This window comes from Rhinoraja longicauda, chromosome 6 (assembly GCF_053455715.1).
Source record: "Rhinoraja longicauda isolate Sanriku21f chromosome 6, sRhiLon1.1, whole genome shotgun sequence".
Classification (NCBI taxonomy): domain Eukaryota; kingdom Metazoa; phylum Chordata; class Chondrichthyes; order Rajiformes; family Arhynchobatidae; genus Rhinoraja; species Rhinoraja longicauda.
The window spans coordinates 6,749,874-6,768,900 of NC_135958.1; positions in this window are offsets into that span (position 1 = coordinate 6,749,874).

The window sequence follows — 19,027 nt, forward strand, 5'->3', positions numbered from 1 at the left end:
GTGTGGGAGGAAACCGAAGATCTCGGAGAAAACCCACGCAGGTCACGGGGAGAACGTACAAACTCCGTACAGACGGCGCCCGTAGTCAGGATCGAACCCGAGTCTCCGGCGCTGCAAGCGCTGTAAGGCAGCACCTCTACCGCCGCGCCACCGTGCCGCACTTGAATTAATCCTGGAGTTCCTTACCCATCAGTATCTTCAACATGTGGTTCACAACCTTACAAAATGAGAGCTTACAGGCTGACAACGTATCGAAGCCAATTCGTGCAAACCTGCACGCCTTTGGAGCATGGGAAGAAACCGGAGCACCCGGAGAAAACCCACACAGTCACAGAGAGAACGTACAAACTCTAGAGAAGTGCTATACACCCTTGTGAAAATGCACACCTGCAGATTCAGGGACAGTTTCTTCCCAGCTGTTATCAGGCAACTGAACCATCCTACCACAACCAGAGAGCAGCGCTGAACTACTATCCACCTCAATGGTGACCTTCGGACTATTCTTGATCGGACTTTGCTGGCTTTACTTTGCACTAAACATTATTCCCTTATCATGTATCTGTAAACTGTAAATGGTTCAATGGAATCATGTATTGTCTCTCTGGTGACTGGATAGCACGCAACAAAAGCTTTTCACTGTACCTCAGTGCACGCGACAATAAACTGTACTCTCTCCAGACAACACCCATAATCAGGATCGAACCCGTGATCTGTGGTGCTGTCGGGCAGCAACTCTACCGCAGCGCCACCGTGCATGCGACCCGATCAATCTGGAGATACCATAACATGTACATAAATGAGATGCTCGGATCAGGTGATCAGCAGAAATAAATATTGAGTCTGTAGGAAGGGTCTCGACCTGAAACGTCACCCATTCCTTCCCTCCTGAGATGCTGCCTGGCCCGCTGAGTTACTCCAGCACTTTTCTGTCTGTCTGGAAATGAATATTTTCTGTTCTTGTTAAAATGCTGGAACGTGATCATATCGCTGCTTGGAAATGAGTTGACTCTCTTCCTAATCTGTATCTCTACCACTTGAGACTTTGCGTTTCATCAGCGCTGACAGGATCGTTGCTACATGCTCCCCTTCTGTTCTGCTGTTCTTTGTTGTAATACCGACGAACAACGGCATTTGTTCCTCCACACAAAGAACATGATCACAAAGGGCTTCAAAATGCCTGAGGTCACTTGCATCTATCAGAATGGCAGGGGGAAAAAAACGAGAATTCATTAACGCGTGATAATATTGGCGTCATTTTACTTTGACCTTCCTATGTTCCACAGTGGGGCAAAGCTAATGAAATCTATACATGAGCTTGCCAGATATGTCTGTTATCTTTTCTTACTTTGGATTATTGCACTAGATTCTCGTACATGACAGCACATATTTCATGGTTTCAATACCATTATATATCTGTGGTTCCATTTGCTGAAAAAAAAAATCAAGTACAAATTAGGTTATACTGACACTATTACAGATCGTTGAATACAGAACTGGGTTTCTATTACAATGCCGGGCCATGGTATTTATGCCTTTTGAGGTTGCTGCATTTAATTGGCTTTATTAATAGGCTTAAAGGTGGGTGATCATTTAAAAAATTAAAATATCAGCATCAATAACCCTTTGGGGGAGTGCCAAAGAGATTGCAGTAGTAATCAACAGAAGCATCACGGTGGCACAGCGGTAGAGTTGCTGCCTCACGGCGCCAGAGACCCAGGTTCGACTCTGAAGAAGGGTCTCGACCCGAAACGTCACCCATTCCTTCTCTCCAGAGATGCTGCCTGACCCGCTGAGTTACTCCAGCATTTTGCGTCTACCTTCGATTTAAATCAGCATCTGCAGGTTTTTTTTTCCTGACCTCAGGTGCTGTCTGTGCAGAGTTTGTACGTTCTCCCCGTGACCTGAGTGGGTTTTCTCCGGGTGCTCCGGTTACCTCCCACGCTCCAAAGACGTGCGGGTTTGTAGGTAAATTGGCCTCGATAAAATCGTATATTGTCCCCAGTGTGTGTAGGATAGTGTAAGTGAGCGGGGATCACTGGTCGGTGTGGACTCGGTGGGCCGAAGGGCCTGTTTCCGTGCTATATCTCAAAACTAAACTAAACTAAAACTAAAGACCAGGGTCTTGAGCCATGTTAATCGTTCTGTTGCCATCCAAGGCATGATTTTAAATAAGCAGAACAATGGGATGGAATCTTGTTATTTATTTTGTTGGGTAACAATTAATTAGCTCTGGAAATTACTTGTGGCTAAAACACCGATGACGTGTTTTACCTTTGACTGGTTTTATTCAATGTTATTTATGAGCAGGCACACTTTCAAGTGAGGGATCTGGCATTAGATTCATACGTTTTAATGCAAATTTAATTAAGTTGATTTGATTAGTCGGACACTGTGACTGAATGTTGTCAGATCTTTTGGTGAATGTGTGGGTCGTTTGATTTTGTCTGATTATAAGAAACATTTGCAATTTCCACTTCGAGCTTAATCACTTTAAAATAGGCAAACGTAAAATGCCAGTAGACCTGTTGAGATCACATTTTTTACTGGTGTTTGATATTGAGCCGTAAATGCAAGTTAATATCACCTTATTGTTCGTATCACTTACCCTGAATAACAAATTGCATTTAATTCGCCTCTTGCTTCCACACGCTCAGCATTTGTCCATTAAATAGATGGAAGAGGTTTATATTCTGTTTAGAAAACGTGTAACAGTGTGACATTGTTCTCTGTAATTGACAGATCGAGCCCTGAATGATCATCTCCTACTAGAGAAATCGAGGGGGTTTAATAGTAACGAGCAGCCTGATAGATATTTTAAATTGGCTTGGAGGTAGTGTTAATGTAAATATCCACTCCATACTGAAAGCAAGTTGATTTATGAATAACGCCATTCAGTGAAATAAACCTTATTAAAATGCATTTTGTGTGACAATTATCCAAGACATCAATCAATATGGTACGACAGCGTTTTAAATTGATGTCTAAAAATTATATATTTTCCCTACTAGCATTCCCCGCAGTGCTTATTTCTATTAGTGTTTGATGTTTCATCAGCGACATTAAATGTAGCAACAAATTGTGCAGTTGGTGATTTTGTACATTAACTATAGGAAAAATGTGATTTAATACAGTACTTGTGAGATACATTTATGCTGCTGCACTGATTTTTTTTTCCGAGCAAGTTACAAATTGGAAATTAGGTATATGTCATGCCAGTTTCTGTAGCTTTTGAAAGTGATGGATTCACTTAAATGTTCTCATCCAAAAAATGTTCATCTTCATATTCTGTGATGCAGCGATCAGAAGGATTAAAAAAAAAATCTTTGCAGAGAACTCTGGCAGCTTTCCCTGGTCTGTCACTGTTCTTTCAACTCACCTAATGGATATTGATTGGGCAGAGGTGAGGATTTTGTGTCTTCCAACCAATCTTCCTTTGCCGAAAAGGGTTTGATTCTGTTTCAAGGTGGAAGCAGTGGCCGGTGCGGCTCGGCCGCGGGGCCTTCCATCGCCGGCGCGGCTCGGCCGCGGGGCCTTCCATCGCCCGGCGCGGCTCGGCCGTGGGGCCTTCCATCGCCCGGCGCGGCTCGGCCGCTGGACTTAACATCGCCGGCGCGGCTCGGCCGCAGGACGTTTCAGTGCCCGGTGCAGCTCGGCCGCGGGGCCTTCCATCGCCCGGCGCGGCTCGGCCGCTGGACTTAACATCGCCGACGCGGCTCGGCCACGGGACATTTCAGTGCCCGGTGCTGCTCGGCCGCGGGGCCTTCCATCCCCTTGCGGGGGCTGTGCGTGTCGGTCACCTCGGTAGGGGTCGAGCTGCCTGTCCGTGGGCGCGGGGGGGAAGAGAGTGGAAGTTTTGTTGCTTTCCATCACAGTGAGGGGGTGTTTGGAGTCACTGTGATGGATGTTTGTGTTGGGGTCGTGTGTCCTGTGTTCTTTTCTTTTTCGTTGTGTTCTGTGACTGCTGTAATTTCGTTCGGTATCTGTACCGAATGACAATAAAGTTCTGTATAGTTCTGTATACTGTATACGGTATAAACTGTCACAATGGTGATTTAAAGAACGAGGCATACAACTGTGGAAACAGGCTCTTCGGCCCAACTTGCTCACAGCGACCAACATGTCCCATCTCTACTAGTCCCACAAGCCTGCGTTTGGCCCATAACTCTCCAAACCTGTCCTATCCATGTACCTGTGTCTTACTGTTTCTTAAATGTTGGGGTAGTCCCTACCTCCTCCTGCAGCTCGTTCCATGCACCCACCACCCCTCGGATTTCCACTAGATCTTTCTCACCCAGAGAGTTGTGGATTTGTGGAATTCTCTGCCACGGAGGGCAGTGGAGGCCAATTCACTGGATGAATTTAAAAGAGAGTTAGATAGAGTTCTAGGGGCTAGTGGAATCAAGGGGTATGGGGAGAAGGCAGGCACGGGTTACTGATTGTGGGTGATCAGCCATGATCACAATGAATGGTGGTGCTGGCTCGAAGGGCCGAATGATCTCCTCCTGCACCTATTTTCTATGTTTCTATGTTTCTATGACAGTATTAATGTGCGGGGGATCGCTGGTTGGCACGGACTCGGTGGGCCGAAGGGCCTGTTTCCGCGCCGTTCCTCTAAAACTAAGAACAAAATGCATGATCCACAGAGAGAGAAAAAAATTGCCTTCTTTCTGATTTAAATAGGCAAGCCTTTATTTTTAAACAGCGATCGCAAGGCTTTTCGATTTTCTTTCATGAGAATAAGCATCCTTTACACTGTCAAACGCCATTTGTTAACAGGCCCTGTGAAGTATCAGGGGATGTTTGGCTGCGTGCAAGATATTATATTCATGTAAATTGTGTCAATGTGTTTCAGGAGGACAGATTGAATCAGATTAGTGAGAAACACGGAGTTGCAATTCTGTTTAATAATTTTCAAGCCAATACAAGCTCCATTGTAAATAAAGTTCAGTGTTTGCCCGATCCTTGTGGAGGCCGAAAAAAATAATCAATCCTCCAAGCACATAACTAATACAGAATGCAATCAAACGCATGCTCTTTGTCTCAAGGACAAATCAATTAATTACATTTCTATTGATCAAGGCAGTCATGGTTTTTTTTTTGTTTAATTTAGTTATACAGCGCAGGAACAGGCCCTTCGGCCCACCGAGTCCATACCGACCAGCGATCCCCGCACATTAACACTGCCCTACGCACATTGGGGACAATTTACATGTATAGCAAGCCAACTAACCTAAAACCTTTACATCTTTGGAGTGTAGGAGGAAACCGAAGATCTCGAAGAAAACCCACGCAGGTCACGGGGAGAACGTGCAAACTCCGTACAGGCAGCACCCGCAGTCGGGATGGAACCCGGGTCTCTGGCACTGCCAGCACTGTAAGGCAGCAACTCTGCCGCTGCGTCACCATGCCGCCCTGTTATCAGTTAGTCATGGACGGTACACTAAATTAAAATGTACGAAATAACGCAGAGATTTCTCCAGCATAGTTAAACCAAACGCAGTTCATGACTCATTACAAATCAACCATAACTGTAGTAGACTGTAGATTTCCAACAAATATGAAGATAGACACAAAAAACTAGAGTAACTAAGCGGGTCGGGCAGCATCTCTGGAGAGAAGGAAGAGGTGATGTTTCGGGTGGAGACCCTTCTTCAGGGTCACAGGTCCTCTCTCTGTCAACAAATATGATTTGGGCTTGTTATCAAGTTCAACTCTTCCCATCCACCATCCTCTCTGAGTCTTCATTCAGCTGCTGAAAAAATCCAGGGAAATAAATCATCCTTGTGATGAATTCCTTGAAATGGTGCCATTTAGCTTATTCATTGTATGTGTCATTTTAACATCATTATTACAGTAAAGGATTTTTAATGTGTGGGAAGGAACTGCAGATGCTGGTTTACACCGAAGATAGACACAAAATGCTGGTGTAACTCAGCGGGACAGGCAGCATCACTGGGAGAAGAATGGGTGACCTTTCAGGGTCGAGACCCTTCTTCAGACTGAATGCTGCCCACTGAGGTATTTTGTTTCTATTTGTGAAATATTTTTCATCAGAATTTATTGGCTTTATCTTGCACTAAACATTATTCCCTTATCATGTATAGACACAAAACGTTGGAGTAACTCAGCGGGTCAAGACAGCATCTCTGGAGAGGCATGGATGGTGTCTGTCCCACTGAGTTACTCCAGTTATTTTGTGTCTACCTTCTGTTTAAGCCAACATCTGCAGTTCCTAACTCACATCCCTCATCGTGTATCTGTACACTGTGAATGGCTCGATTGTAAACATATATTGTCTTTCCGCTGACCGCAACAAAAGCTTTACACTGAACCTTGGTATACGTGACAATAAACTAAACTGAATTGAAAAAATACTCAGCGTTTGATGTTTAGTTTAGAGATAGGGCGCGGAAACAGGCCCTTCGGCCCACTGAGTCCGCACTGACCAGGGATCCCTGTGCATTAACACTATCCTACACACACGAGGGACGATTTAAAATGTTACCAAGCCAGTTAGCCTACAAACCTGTACGTCTTTGGAGTGTGGGAGGAAACCGGAGATCTTGGAGAAAACCCACGCAGGTCACGGGGAGAACGTACAAATTATGTACAGACAGCACCTGCAGTCGGGATGGAACCCGGGTCTCCGGCGCTGTGAGGCAGCAACTCTGCCGCAATGTAGCAACTATCAATACAAAACAGATCTAGCATTTCACATCAGTAACTTTCCTTCACATTCCCTGATGGACTTCTCGCTCTGCTGGGAGACCAAAGAGCGTCTTTCAGTCAGTTGATGACCTCCTTCCTCGAGGAGACCATCATGTTGGATGCTTCCAGTGGCCAGCACTGCTTGGAGAGATGGCCAGGGTCAATCCTCCCCTTTGGAAGGATAAAGATCCCTGAAGAAGGGGTCGTCACCCACTCCTTCTCTCCAGAGATGCTGCCTGTCCCCCCACCCCCCCACCCCACCCCCCCCCCCCCCGTTGGGCCCATTGCTCATCGGGTTTCCATTGTGACTTGGAAAATCGCGTCTCTTCTTTAACCGCGTACAGGTTTGGCTGTACTTCAATCACCAAATCTCAGGTACACGCGCTGAACATGGTAAGAAATCAGTTTAAAAGGTGATTTTTAAACTTTAAAATCTCTCTAACTTTAAAAATATAACACCAATTTGAATGAAACTTGTTGTAAAGCGTCGCCAGGACAATGGTGATTAAGGTCGTGCTGAAATTGTGGCGCTATCGTTTACCGTATTGACTGTAGTTCAGTCACCAAATCTCAGATGCATGTATATATATATATATATATAAAATAACCTGTAAATTAACTTCTAATAATTTCAAATATGCTCTGAACTTCAATGGACTATTATTATTATTGCACTACTGTTGTTTGTTTGTTGAGTGTGTATGTATGTGTGTGTATATATATCCACATACACACACACACACACTCAAAAAACAGACAATGGTAGTGCTAAAATAATAATAGTCCATTGAAGTTCAGAGCTTATTAGGGACTAATTTACTGGTTAATTTACTGGTTATTGAAGTTCAGAGCATATTAGAGATTAATTTACTGATTATTTTACTGGTTATTTTACTGGTTAATTTACTGGTTAATGAAGTTCAGAGCAGTTTTACAGGGCCTTGGTGAGACCCCACCAGGAGTATTGTGTACAGTTTTGGTCTCCTAATCTGAGGAAAGACATTCTAGCCTTAGAGGGAGTACAGAGAAGGTTCACCAGATTGATCCCTGGGATGGCATGACTTTCATATGAAGAAAGACTGGATAGACTAGGCTTATACTTGCTGGAATTTAGAAGACTGAGGGGGGATCTTATAGAAACATATAAAATTCTTAAGGGGTTGGAGAGGCTAGATGCGGGAAGGTTGTTCCCGATGTTGGGGAAGTCCAGAACTAGGGGTCACAGCTTAAGGATAAGGGGGAAGTCTTTTAGGACCGAGATGAGAAAACATTTCTTCACACAGAGAGTGGTGAGTCTGTGGTATTCTCTGCCACAGAAGGTAGTTGAGGCCAGTTCATTGGCTATATTTAAGAGGGAGTTAAATGTGGCCCTTGTGGCTAAAGGGATCAGGGGGTATGGAGAGAAGGCAGGTACAGGTTACTGAGGTGGATGATCAGCCATGATCATATTGAATGGTGGTGCAGGCTCGAAGGGCCGAATGGCCTACTCCTGCACCTATTTTCTATGTTTCTATGTTTCTATGTTTCTATTAGAGATTAATTTACTGGTTATTTTACTGGTTAATTTACTGGTTAATGAAGTTCAGAGCATATTAGAGATTAATTTACTGGTTAATTTCTAAATTGCATATTCAAATCTTTCTAATTGCAGTCCTTTCCATTTCCTGCACAGAAGCATTCTCCACAATGGGCTTAAATTCAGACTCTGTTGGAAAGCAATTATACTCTGCTGTGCTCCAATCATCAGTAATATGCTTATGTAACTTCCACTGAGATGGGCAGATTGGCGAAGGTGAAACTACTATTTAGAATAACCGATAAAGAGGTAACAGACTGTCCAGAAGAATGAGTTATTAGAACTATTTTTTTCTTTCAAAAGATTCTAATTTGCTGCTTTCCACTAAAAATATTTTTACGTTTATTCTATTTAAAGGTTTTTTAAAAAAACGCTCCATTTAATTATTAAGTTCACAGAAATTAAAATTAAATTAAAAAAGCACTTGGTACTTCCGGTGCCCGAGATATGGGGCTAAGGATAGACACGCAGTAGCTGCAGCAAAGGATGAGAAGAAGATGGATGGGTGACGTTTCGGGTTGGGGCCCTTCTTCAAATGGAAAGGAGGAGGTGGGTGAACAGCTAGAGGTGAGAGTGAAACCAGGACCACAGTTTAGGTTCGAGATACAGCGTGGAAACAGGCCTTTTGGACAACAATGCCCGCGCTGACCAGCGATCCCCGCATATTCACAAGTTTAAAGGAGTAGAATTAGGCCGTTTGGCCCATCGAGTCCACACCGCCATTCAATCGTGGCTGATCTCTGCCACGTAATTCCATTTTCCTTCCCTCCCCATATCCCTCGACACCCGTTTTAATCAAGAATTTGTCTGTCTCTACCTTAAAAATATCCACTGACTTGGCCTCCTTAGATAGTATAAGAAAATAACTGCAGATGCTGGCACAAATCGAAGGTATTTATTAGTCTGAAGAAGGGTCTCGACCCGAAACGTCACCCATTCCTTCTCTCCTGAGATGCTGCCTGACCTGCTGAGTTACTCCAGCATTTTGTGAATAATGGCCTCCTTAGATCCTCTGAGGCAATGAGTTCCACAGATTAAGTACCCTCGGATAACCGGGATTACTATTAACACGATCATACACACACTAGGGACAATTTTTACATTTATACCAAGTCAATTTACCTACATACCTGTACGTCTTTGGAGTGTGGGAGGAAACCCACGTAGGTCATGGGGAGAACATATAAACTCCGTACAGACAGCACCCGTAGTCGGGATCGAACCCGGATCTCCGGCGCTGCAAGCGCTGTAGGGCAGCAACTCTACCGCTGCGCCACCGTGCCGCCCTAAGTTCTCCACATTGTTTCCCTGGAGATCACACCTTCCCGAGCCAACAATGGGCCTACCAGGCACCTCCCTGCCCGAGGTCATTTTGAGGCCAGTTTTTTCTTGTCTCGAGCACTGCACCCCCCCACCCACCCTCTACTTTGAGTCTGGAGAAAGGTCTCGACCCGAAACACTACCCATCCTTTTTCTCCGGAGATGCTGCCTGTCCCGCTGAGTTACTCCAGCACTTTTTTTGTCTACCTTTGGTAATAAACTTGCATCTGCTTGTTCCTGCTTTCGACTGGTTCATCGGGCCGCTGGTGGTGGAGGCCAGATGCAATTGTGGCGTTGAAGAGGCTTTTAGATAGAGACCCTCGATGTACAGGCAATGGATGGGCATGGTCGCAGGCAGGCAAGGAGATGAGTTCACCGTGGCATCATGTTCGACACATACATTGTGAAGGGAAAAAAACCCAGGACTAATCGCAGAGGCAAGGAACTAGTCAGTGGAACTAGTTAACTGACTTTTAGTGGTGGAGGGGGGGGGGGGGGAGTGGTGGGGGGGGGGGGGAGTGGTAGGGGGGGGGAGTGGTGGGGGGGGTAGTGGTGGGGGGGGGGGAGTGGTGGGGGGGGGAGTGGTGGGGGGGGGAGTGGTGGGGGGGGGAGTGGTGGGGGGGGGGAGTGGTAGGGGGGGGGAGTGGTGGGGGGGGGAGTGGTGGGGGGGGGAGTGGTCGGGGGGGAGTGGTGGGGGGGGGGAGTGGTGAGGGGGGGGAGTGGTGGGGGGGGGGAGTGGTGGGGGGGGGAGTGGTTGGGGGGGAGAGGGAGGGGATAGAGGAGAAAGGTGTTTGCAGCCGGAAAATTGGTGAATTCACCGTTCATACCATTGGGTTGTAATCTTCCCAAGCAAAGCATGGCACGGTGGCGCAGCGGTAGAGTTGCTGCCTTACAGCGAATGCAGCGCCGGAGATCCTGACTACGGGCGCCGTCTGTACGGAGTTTGTACGTTCTCCCCGTGACCTGCGTGGGTTTTCTCCGAGATCTTCAATTTCCTCCCACACTCCAAAGACGTACAGGTATGTAGGTTAATTGGCTGGGCAAATGTAAAAATTGTCCCTAAGGTGTAGGATAGTGTTAATGTGCGGGGATCGCTAGGCGGCGCGGACCCGGTGGGCCGAAGGGCCTGTTTCTGCGCTGTATCTCTATATAAAAAAATGTACGAGGTGCTGTTCCTCCAATTTGTGTGAGGCCTAGCTCTGACAATGGAGTAGGCCCAGGACAGAGAGGTCAGGGTTGGGGGTCTATCTATCCTGGTCCCACTGATTATCTTTCCCAGCAGTATAAAATCACGAGAGGAATAGATCGGGTAAACGCAGAGTCTCTTGCCCAGAGTAGGGGAATCGAGGACCAGAGGACATAGGTTCAAGGTGAAGGGGAAAAGATTTAATAGGAATCTGAGGGGTAACTTTTTCACACATAGGGTTGGTGGGTGTATGGGACAAGCTGCTGGAGGAGGTAGTTGAGGCAGGGACTATCCCAATGATATTTAAGAAACAGTTGGACAGGTACATGGATAGGACAGGTTTGGAGGGATATGGACCAAGCGCAGGCAAGTGGGACTAGTGTAGCTGGGGCCTGTTGGGGAACGTGGCAACTACAACAGCCTGACCGCGGGAGAAGACGGCAGGGAAGAGAAAAGACATTCTGGCCTTCCATCACAGTGAGGAGGTGACTGGAGGGGACTCACTGTGATGGATGTTTCTTTTTGCATGATTGTGTGTGTGTGGTATTGCTTATTTTTATTGCTCTTGTTGTTGGACTGTGGGTAATCTTTCATTTCACTGCACATTTATGTGTGTGTGACAAATAAACTTGACTTGACTTGACTTGTTGGCCGGTGTGGGCAAGTTGGGCCGATGGGTCTGTTTCCACACTGTATCACTCTATGACTCTATCTAACAACGGTATGAAGTGCGGATCAAATGAGAACGGAGTGAACTCTTTCGAGAGGATGGTAAGTGAACGGAGAGGAGAAACTGAGATGGCTGTTGTCACACCAGCAGCTTGCAAGTGAAAGATTCAAAGCCATCGAGGGGCCAAAGGAAGGGAGGCAGCTGGAGAAAGATAATCCCCCGCTGACTTTTGCCTCATTTCCGAGGGAAGCTTTATCTCCAACATTCGGTTCACGGGAACGCAGCAAGGAATAGTCACCGTCTAACACATCTGCCCCATCGCTGAAATAATGTTTGGGGAGTTTCAGAAAAAAGAACATTTCAAATTATGGTTGCCCCAAAAAACACTGGCACTTACTGATTTACTGAGGGGCACTATCCTCTTGTGAACTGAGGCCATTGTTCAGTGTAAAAAGAAAGTTTAAAACGTAAGCGGAGTTGTTATTTCAACTTTGATAGAGGCTCGACAGATGAACCGAAGCCGAAAAAACATTCATTTTAATGTTGATGGTACATGTCTGATTATTGATCAGAAAAAAAATGCGGGCGAGGTTAACGAAATGCTTTATCTGACTGCAAGGATGCACAACAATGGGTCTTTGTGGTCTGAATCTCACCGCCGAACGATGTTATTAGGATTCAGCTGGCATTCCTCTCATGTGATTTTGCTCATGGTGTTTAAGCATTTTATTATTATGAGAAAAGCCTTTTCTACTTAATGTGGCATTGATTCAACCACGTTTAATTTAAAACATGAATAAAGGCAGGTCCTTCAGAATAGAAAGTTGGTTGTCCACAATGGTCTGTTGAACATCGCATTTCACAGCGACAAACGATAAATAAGCTCGCCTTAAAACGGTACAAAGAAGGTGGAGATAAAAAATGTAGATTGTTAATACTAAAATGTTATGCTTGCCTGGTGGAATATATCAGCCCGATGAGAGTGGGACCGGAATATAGACACAAAAAACCTGGAGTAACTCAGCGGGACAGGCAGCATCTCTGGAGAGAAGGATTGGGTGACGTTTCGGGTCGAGACCCTTGTTCAGACTGGGAAGATTGATGTATAGTTGTTAAAGAAGCACTCCTTCGCATCCAAATGCAGCAACGGCCTTTGGTAAAGGAGACCGAAGATTTTGGTTTCCGTGGACAGGATGATCCCAGGAATGATTGGGGTTAACATGTGGTGGGCGTTTGTCGGCAAACTCCACATGGACAGCAGCCGAGGTCAGGGTCGAACCCGGGTCTCTGGCGCTGTGAGGCAGCGGCTCTACCCGCTGCACCACTGTGCCGCCACCTAATCTCACGCACCAGTGAGGTGAGCACTTGGAGTGGGATCAAGGTATCGACCTTGATCACGTGTGGAAGTTCCAGAGAGAGTCGCTGGAGTTTAGAGGGATGAGGGGGGGAACCTCATTGAAACGTACCGAATAGTGAAAGGCCTGGATAGAGTGGATGTGGGGAGGATGTTTCCACTGGTGGGAGAGTCTAGGACCAGAGGACACAGCCTCAGAATTAAAGAACGTTCCTTTAGGAAGGAGATGAGAAGGAATTTCTTCAGTCAGAGGGTGGTGAATCTGTGGAATTCATTGCCACAGGAGGCCACGTCAGTGGATATTTTTAAAGCAGAGATAGATTCTTGATTAGTGCGGGTGTCAGGGGTTGTGGGGAGAAGGCAGGAGAACGGGGTTAGGAGGGAGAGATAGAACAGCCATGATTGAATGGCGGCGTAGACTTGATGGGCCGAATGGCCTAATCCTGCTCCTATCACTTATGATCTAATGAGAGTCAAAGGAAGACGTGAGAATCCGCAGAAGGGTCTCGACCCGAAACGCGGCTTCTCTGCAGCTTCCTGGGAGGCGTCTGCCACCTTCTACATTGCCCCTTATGCATGTAGGACACTGGTCAACCTGAGGAGCACCTTCAGCAACAGGCAGATGCAGCACAGAACGCCACAGGAGATCCTTTTTCCCCGTGGCTATCAAACTGTACAACTCCTCCCCCTTCTGTCGTGGGGTAGACTGACTCCCTAACCCCACCCCCCAATCTTTGCACATCCCCAATCCTGGATTTTCCACTCGTCTCTTTAATTTCATGTTTCATGTATCTTGTGTTTCATGGCTGTTGGCGGACCAATTTCCTCCCTGGGATAAATAAAGTTCGATCGTATCGCGTGCAAGAGGTTTGTAGACAGGTACAAGGATATGGATCACTTGGAGGCGGAGGAGTTTATTTTAACGGCATCATGTTTGGCATGGACATTGTGGGCTGAAGGGCCTGTTCCTGTGCTATGTGTGTTCCATGTTCAGAAGTTCACAAGTCATAGGAATAGAATTAGGCCATTCGGCCCATCGAGTCCACTCCACCATTCAATCATGGCCGATCTCTGCCTCCTAATCCCATTTACCTGCCTTCTCCCCATAACCCTTGACACCCGTACTAATCATGAATTTGTCTATCTCTTCCTTACAAATGTCCACTGACTTGGCCTCCACAGCCCTCTGTGGCAATGAGTTCCACAGATTCACCTCCCTCTGACTAAAATAGTTCCTCCTCACCTCCTTTCCTAAAGAGCGCCCTTTAATTCTGAGTCTGTGACCTCTGGTCCTAGACTCTACCACCAGTGGAAACATCCATTCCACATCCACTCTATCTCTGCCTTTCTTATTCTGTGAGTTTCAATGAGGTCCCTCCTCAACCTTCTAAACTCCAGTGAGTACAGGCCCAGTGCTGTCAAACGCTCATCATGAGGTAACCCACTCACTCCTGGGATCATTATTGTAAAGGTTAGAGGCAGGAAACATGTTCCCAATGTTGGGGAAGTCCAGAACAAGGGGCCACAGTTTAAGAATAAGGGGTGGGCCATTTAGAGCGGAGATGAGGAAAAACTTTTTCAGTCAGAGAGTTGTGAATCTGTGGAATTATCTGCCTCAGAAGGCAGTGGAGGCCAATTCTCTGAATGCATTCAAGAGAGAGCTAGATAGAGCTCTTAAGGATAGCGGAGTCAGGGGATATGGGGAGAAGGCAGGAACGGGGTACTGATTGAGAATGATCAGCCATGATCATATTGAATGGCGGTGCTGGCTCGAAGGGCCGAATGGCCTACTCCTGCACCTATTGTCTATTGTCTAAACCTCCTCTGGACCCTCTCCAGCACCAGCACATCCTGCCTCAGATATGGGGCCCACATTTGCTCACAATACTGAAAAAGCAATTCCCCACCTCAATGGTGCATCAAGGGATATTGAGCTAAGGCAGATACATGGAACTACACTCAGATCAGCCTTGATCTAATTGAATGACAGACCTACCCCTGAGGCAGTCCTAAGAAACTCCATTAATTACAGAAGGATTATTTTAGTCTGCCTTATTGCCCAGAAATATGCACAGACAGGTTATGTCACACCTTACAAAATGGTTGAGCAGCCCTGAGCGATGTTCCGTCTGATGTTAGTCCTTGCAATGGATCGACACACAAAATGCTGGAGTAACTCAGCGGGGACAGGCAGCATCTCTGCAGGGAAGGAATGGGCGACGTTTCGGGTCGAGACCCTTCTTCAGACAGAGAGTCAGGGCAGAGGGAGCCACAGAGATAAGGAAGGGTAAGGTGTGGAAACACAGATCAAAGGGGACGTGGTCAAGGAAATGTAGAACTTGTCGGAAGGAACTGCAGGTGCTGGTTTACACCGAAGATAGACACAAAATGCTGGAGTAACTCAGTGGGACAGGCAGCATCTCTGGCGAGAAGGAACAGGTAGCTTTTCGAATTGAGACCCTTCTTCAGAATGCTGCCTGTCCTGCTGAGTTACTCCAGCATTTTGTGCCTATCGTTGCTAGCTGAGGGGAAGGTGACAATGAGGCACATAATCAATAATATTTGATCAGGAGGACTGTGGAACTTGTCGGAGAATAGACAATAGACAATAGGTGCAGGAGTAGGCCATTCGGCCCTTCGAGCCAGCACCACCATTCAATGTGATCATGGCTGATCATTCTCAATCAGTGCCCCGTTCCTGCCTTCTCCCCATACCCCCTGACTCCGCTATCCTTAAGAGCTCTATCTAGCTCTCTCTTGAATGCATTCGGAGAATTGGCCTCCACTGCCTTCTGAGGCAGAGAATTCCACAGTTTCACAACTCTCTGACTGAAAAAGTTTTTCCTCATCTCTGTTCTAAATGGCCTACCCCTGTAAATGACTCGATTGTAATCATTGTATTGTCATTCAGCTGACTGGTGAGCACGCAACAAAAGCTTTTCACTGTACCTCGGTACACGTGACAATGACCGTAGCTGAAACTGATCATCGTTGCTGGCTTTGATTTGTCTTTTTGCATAACTTTCATTCATTTGTTCTATGTACCTTTTTGAATCTCCAGTTTCCCTCTCAGTCTGACGAAGGGCCTCGACCCGAAACATCACCCATTCCTTCTCTCCAGAGATGCTGCCTGTCCCGCTGAGTTACACCGGCATTTTGTGTCCATCTTCGGTGTAAACCAGCATCTGCAGTTCCTTCCTGCACATTGCGTTTAACAGGCTGATTGACACAAAGGTCCGAATATTCAGGCATTTCACGACTTACAGTTGGGACTTTTGTGAGAATTATAGAAAATATTCCAAACAGAAGCGGGCCATGTGACCCACGACAACAGTGTTGGGAGAAAATGAACTGATCAACCCAATTTCAAGGCTGTTGCAGTGAGTGATTGATTGAAAGATACGGCAGAGAAACAGCCCACCGATTCCACACCGAACTTGGGTCACCCATTCACACTAGTTCTCATTACTTCCTAAGTTCCAGGAGCAGAATTAGGCTATTCAGCCCTTCAAGTCTACTCCACCATTCAATCACGGCTGATCTATCTTTCCCTCACGACCCCATTCTCCTGCCTTCTATCCGTAACCCCTGACACCCTTAAAAACTACTTAAGAATCTGTCAATCTCTGCCTTAAAAATACCCATTGACTTGGCCTCCACAGCCTTCTATGGCAATGAGTTCCACAGATTCACCACCCTCCTTCTATGTTATCCCACCTGCCAATGGGTATATCCCTCGGTGTGGCTTGGAAGAGGAAAGGGAAATTATTCAGAGTGTGTGAATAATTTAGAGCACCAGAGATTTTTTTTAAGACATTTGGATAGATATGTGGATAGGAAAGGTTTAGAAGGATATGGACCACATGCACATTTCTCGTTCCACCTAAAATTTAGAGCACCAGAGGTTTTTTTAATGACATTTGGATAGATATGTGGATAAGAAAGGTTTAGAAGGATATGGACCAAACATGAGCCTACAAAGATGGGTCTACTGCAGATGGGGGCATCTTGGTCATCCAATGTGGGCCAAAGGGCCTGTTTCCGTACTGTACTACCACAAAACGTTGGTTCACTTTTGTGCAGTGAAGAAGGAACAGTGGGTCCAATTTTGCATTTAAGATACAAAAATTGCCTGGGTTTTTGCCATCGTCACCAGTGACAATGGAAACAATGTGCTCCCATTAGAATGAAGTCTCATTAGCATTCTGGCAAGATTTAGAAATGCTTTAAACCAGTACACTTGAATTTTTTTCCCCCCAATTTTAATTGCACACAGAGTGAATTTCTTTTTGCAGATTTTGAGATAAGAACGCGCTGGCACAAAAAAAAATCAAAAGACAATATCCACTTCACTAAAGAAATAGGTCACAGCCTAAATTACAATCGCTGAAGCGTAGACTCAATCTATCATGGCAAATTAAGTACATTTTAGTAACCTACTTTCACCCCCCCCACCCCCCCCCCCACCCGATCTAAAGTCTACGAGCAAGATAAACTGAAAAGTGTCTACATTTTAATTATTACATATTCGTTTTTAAGCGATTTTTGATATTTCTGTAAGAATTGTAGATTTTCTATTCCGTTGCCTGGAGTGAGGACATTATCCTAAAAATCTGCCTGGGTTTTTTTTTTCCCCTGTTCAATTTGATCCGAAGGGATCTGAATGCAGTGAACCGAACCTAGAACTGAACCATTAAAACGCTATTTCATTTGAGGAAATGTAGGGAGAAGATACAATGATCTCAGCGAACATTATTGCATCAATACTCTGTCTAAATCTACCTCACTGCCTGCTTTTTTCTGTGCTGTTACGTCTGAAGCTTTTGTTATACTGCCCTCTGCCAGATGGATCAGATTGCGATCTCTGATTGTTTTGCTTGAAAATATCACGCGGGCATTTAAAAAAGCTAATAGCAAAAGAATTCTCTCAGTCCAGTCCTTATAATTGGCGTGGGTTTGGGGGAATGATTGGACAACGTTATCAGGGAAATACGGGTTTAACAAAATCACACAGGATTAACTTTATCTCTATCTTTACTTCAATTTCAAACATGGCCCATCATTATTCATAGACCAGTTTGCAGCCGAGGCTTCAGCGGTGGTGAGGGGTAAGATTAAGTCCAGCAACATTTGAAATACGTGTACCACCATGCATCTTATTCATGCAAGCTATTTAAAAGTCACCATGGGGTGAGCACGTTTTGCCCTATTTGTTTCACATCAGTCATTTCAAAGTGCAGTTTCCAGCAAATATTTCATATGTGAATATTCAAGATTCAATTTAATTGTCAAAAGTTCCAATTAAGGTACAGTGAAATTTGAGTTACCATACAGCCACACTAAGTAAAAGGCACCAAGACACACAGCCACATAGAATAAAATTTAACATAAACATCCACCACAGCAGATTCCACGTTCCTCACTGTGATGGAAGGTAATAAAGTTCAATCATCTTCCTCTTTGTTCACCCGTGGTCAGGGCTGTTGAACCGTCCATATGAACCGTATGGAATATTTTCCCATTTTGATAAGAGTAATACAGCACGGAAACAGGCCCTTCGGCCCAGCTCGCCCATGCCGACCATCTAAGCCACTCCCATTTGCTTGCGTTTGGCCCATATCCTTCTGAACCTTTCCTATCCATGCCCCCCTGTCCAAGTGTCTTTTATTTGCTGTTATAGTACTTGCCTCAACTATCTCCTCTGGCAGTTAATTCCAGATATATCCACCACCCTTTGAGTGAAAAAGTTGCCCCTCAGATTCCCATTAAATCTTGTCCCCTTAATGTCCTCCGATTTTTGATTCCCCTACCATCGGTAAAAGGCCATTCACCCTATCTATTCCCCTCCTGATTTGATACATTTCCGTAAGATCGCCCTTCAGCCTCCTGCGCTCATTGGAATAAAGTCCTGCCTGCACCTTAATGATTTAATCTAGAGATACAATAACTAATGATTGAGAACAGAAATTAACTTACAACACGGGTACAGATATTGATTAGAGTTCTTGATTAGTATGGGTGTCAAGGGTTGTGGGGTGAAGGCAGGAAAATGGGATTAGAAGGCAGAGATCAGCCATGATTGAATGACGGAGTAGACTCGATGGGCCGAATGGCCTAATTCTACTCCTATAACGTGAGATATGTGACGTATTCTACGTTTTGGTTTTTACTTATCGATTGATTGATTGAAAGATGCAGCATGGAAACTGGACC